The following is a 4,010-nucleotide window of genomic DNA, read 5'->3' as shown; positions in this document are numbered from 1 at the left end:
TTCTCCATAATCTGACTCCCTTTCACCTTTCTAAGCTCTCAAATAACTTTATTGGGGAAAAAAAGGTAAGATATGACCTTTCTATCCTGTATTTCAAACAAACAAACAAGAAAGTTTCAGGAAAGTAGAAAAACTCAAATAGTGAAAAACATGTACCATTATTATCACTGCACTGCAATCATTTCTGCATCCCCTGTGTACCTTAAATAATTCCCCAGGGTGATTACATACAATAAAAAGAGAAATAATGAAGAATTAAGACATTTACATATACTTCTAAAGTCTTATTGAGAATATTCCATTAGTATCAGATAACCAAGCATGGGGGAGCCTGCAGTAACAATATATGCATTTACCTATTGGGCCAGGCCATTGTGTCTATTTGGGACAGGGGTGGGGAACCTGTGGCCTCCAGGCCACATGTGGCCCTTTAGATCCTCAACTGCAGCCCTTTGACTGAATCCAAACTTCACAGAACAAATCCCCTTAATAAAAAGATTTGTTCTGTAAAACTTTGACTCAGTCAAAAGGCCACATGTTGCCTTGAGGTCGCAGGTTCCTGGTCCCTGATTTGGGTGATGTTTCCATATTGTTGAGTAGTAGTGTAACCATTCTGGTAAGCTCATATTACCAGTCCTAAAACTGGCCTGTATGCAAACAGACACAAAATTATTTCCAAAATTCCCATTAGTGTAATTTGGAAGACTAAAGACACCATTTGGAGTTTTGGCTCACAAACCTCTCTTAAAAAGACTAGAATAACCTCAGCTTTAACGTATTAAATCCAATCCTCTTGCCTACAGAGTATCTGCCAAGCTCAATGATCTTTCATGTCTCCACCACCTCTGGAACAGCCTGAACTTCGGTCTTTGATCAGTTGAAGCAAGGTGGGATGGATTGTTTGGTTAGTCTCCTGAAACCCAGAGCTAAGGTCACTAATGTGCTATATATTATTCAGTTTAAAGAAAGTGGATGCCATGCCTGGTTCTTTGGACAGTTCAACCAAATTGGTGGATGTAGTCCCTTGCAGAGTTAGGGCAGTCACAGCTGATGACAAATTTCACATCCTCCACATCTAACCTTCCAGACGCAACATCAGAAGGGATCAGTAGAGGTGGAGTCTGAATTCCTTTAGAACCCAATCTCATCCGTGCTAATTTATCAACCATGGAGACTTATCTCAGGCCATATGCCTCTACTCATTTATCCAGTAAGTTCCTCACATTTTCTTTTGGTTTCCACAAAAACAACAGTCTCATTTTCCTTTTCACTCATGATCTCTTCCATCAATCAAATAATTTTCTTGCCTCTTTTCACACACACCCACAATCCGAATAAAACTGTAGTTTGGACCCAGGGCAAGTACACTGATGTTGATGAGAATGTACTCTTTCAGTCTTCAACAAGATGTAATACTTCTTTTGTTTAACTTACACCCCACATTTGCCTTTCAGGTTTTATCTAGTCAACAGTCTTTCTGATTTGAAACCCAAAATCTATATCAAACATTCTATCTGTCTCATCAAGAACAAGGTAAGTAGTTCCTCTCAAACTATTTTGCTATACTTTAAAAAGTCTATCAGTCTTCCAAGAGTTACAAATCAGATTTCTGTGCCTCTTTCCAAGTCTCATATTAGTGGTCCCTAGTACCATCCTAGATGAAAGCGGCCTTTCCACAGCTGACTCTTCTCTGTATTCAGCAGTTCCTTGTTGCACCTCTTGGTCCAGTTCACAAGTGGAAAATGCCACCAAAAAAATAAGCCCATCTTTCTCTCTAGAAATGACTGATGATTTATGTGGATAATGGCAGACAGTAAATAACACAGTGTTTTCCCCAATTTACTCTGTGTTCCACCAACCATATCTAACCCACTTCAAGCAACAGGTGACCCTTGGACTTAGATAGCAATAAATTCAGGAAAATTCTGTCTTGCAATTATACCCATGACATTTATAGAAAAATTGACTTTGCAGAAATTAGGGACTGGTTTGGAGCACTTGTAACCTCACGTTAAAAATTTCCTTTCCTCTTCAAAAAGAGGTTTCAGTCTCTTGTACTGTTCTCTGAGCCAAATCGGGATGGAGGAAACCCTGGTTCCTGTGACAGTTAATGATGCTGACTGCAAGTATACTGTATCCCACTGCTGTCTTTTCTCTCACTCCCATATCTCAATGCTGCCTTTTGAAGGCTTCCCAGTTCTGGTTTCACAGAAGCTCTTCTTCACCATGTGGTTAGTGTACATAAACCAGCAAAACAATGTTATCATATGAACCAAAATTTACATGGAGATTTCATCAGCTCAGGGGCCCATTAGCTAGTACCCAATTACATACAGAGAAAAATCAAGGCTGCTGACCCTTGCTGCATATTTTATGCTGGCTGCACCAGTAGAGATTTGGGAGAAATGGACAATCTGGGAAAGGTGGGAGGCAGGACCAATGGGGCACAACAATGGAGTGATGACTACCCCCTTGGCAAAGGGAAAAGCGTAGCACCTACTATGTGCCAGGTGCTGTGTGCTAAGGGCACTTTTAACAAATAATATCTTGCTTGATCCTTAGACAATCCTTAGAGACAGGTGCTATTTTACATTTTACAGTTGAGGAAACTGAGGCAAATAGAGTTTAGGTGATTTTTCCAGGGTCATACAACTAATAAGTTTCTGAGTCTGTATTTGAACTTAGTTTTTGACTCCAGGCTCAGTGCTCTATCTGCCCTGAAGGGCAAACTTAAAAAGATAAATCATTCAAAGAATGATTCAAAAATTTGTCTTCATGGATGAAGAAAGTAGAATTAAGTCTTTCTCCTTTAAACATTTTTTCCCAGTGTTGGGGGTGAGAAGGAATCTGAAATTTTTATTCATCTATATAGGGATTTCCCAGGTAATGAAACTTCTTCATTGAAGCAAAGCAATTAATCGGTCAACAAGCATTTATGACAGGTATCTCATGTTTAAAAATGAAGTAATCCCTACTTAGGGAGCTTACATTTTATTGTGGGAGTTTGTTTAGTCATTTTTCAAATGTGTCCAACTCTTCATGACCTCATTTGAGGTTTTCTTTGCAAAAGTACCGGTTTGCCATTTGCTTCTCCAGCTCATTTTACAGATGAGGAAACTGAGGCAAACAGACTTAAGTGACTTGCCCAAGGTCACACTGCTATTAAGTGTCTGAGGCCAGATGGGTTTTCCTGATTTCAGGCTCAGCCACTTAACTGTCCCTTATTGTGGCAGACAAATATGTAGAGTCACAAGCATAAATGGAATGAATAGGTAATGCTAAAGGGAGGGCAGTAGCAAGTTGTGGAGATCAGGAAAGCCTTCCTAGGGTCCTTGAGCTGCATCTCAAAGGAAGTGAAGGAGCCTATGAGGCAGAGGGGAAGAACCTGGCTCCAGGTATGTAACATCACTAGAGCAAAGACACAGAGAAGAGAAGGGGAGTGCTGTGCATGAGGTACCAAGAGAAAAGTCACTTCGGCTGGTCATTAGGGGATAAAAAGAGTCATTTCTAATGCATCTGGAAAGATAGGCTGGGGCTGAGCTAGAAGTACCCAAAAAGCCAAATAAAGAAGTTGGGATTCTATCCTAGAAACAATAAGGAAACATTACAGCTTATTGAGCAGGAGAGAGGCATTAGTTACATGTGCCCTGCAGGAAAATCATTTTAGCAGTTGTGGGCAGAATGGATTAGAGTAGGAAGTGCCTTAAGGCAGGGAAACCAAGTGGAAAGATACAGTAGTAGTCCAGAAAAGGAGGGATGAGGGCCTTATCTTAGGTTGTAACTATGTGAGGAGTCAGACATTGGGGAACAGCAACTGTTTTGTCATTTAAGTCCTAGAGAGCTGCCCGGGGCACAGAGAGGGAAAGTGGTCCAGGGTCACATACCCAATCTGTCTCAAAGATAGGACTTGAACCCAAGTACTCCTTACTCCAAGCTCAACTCTATCCACTACAACTATTGCCTCTTTTAAATACATCTCTCTCTCTCTCTCTCTCTCTCTCTCTCTCTGT

The 4,010-nt window shown here is 40.7% G+C and overlaps 1 pseudogene; it reads right to left on the bottom strand.

Moving 5' to 3' along the window:
- Window positions 1-284: 284 nt before the first annotated feature.
- On the bottom strand, window positions 285-2,166 carry LOC138166807 (probable ATP-dependent RNA helicase DDX5 pseudogene; annotated as a pseudogene).
- Between the last annotated feature and the right edge of the window lie 1,844 nt (window positions 2,167-4,010).

The sequence above is a fragment of the Petaurus breviceps genome, unplaced genomic scaffold (genome assembly GCF_028583685.1).
Source record: "Petaurus breviceps papuanus isolate PSGF00001 unplaced genomic scaffold, PetGlider_PUasm1.0 226, whole genome shotgun sequence".
NCBI lineage: Eukaryota > Metazoa > Chordata > Mammalia > Diprotodontia > Petauridae > Petaurus > Petaurus breviceps.
Note: the sequence above shows the minus strand (reverse complement) of the source record. Positions and strands in the feature narration are given on the sequence as shown.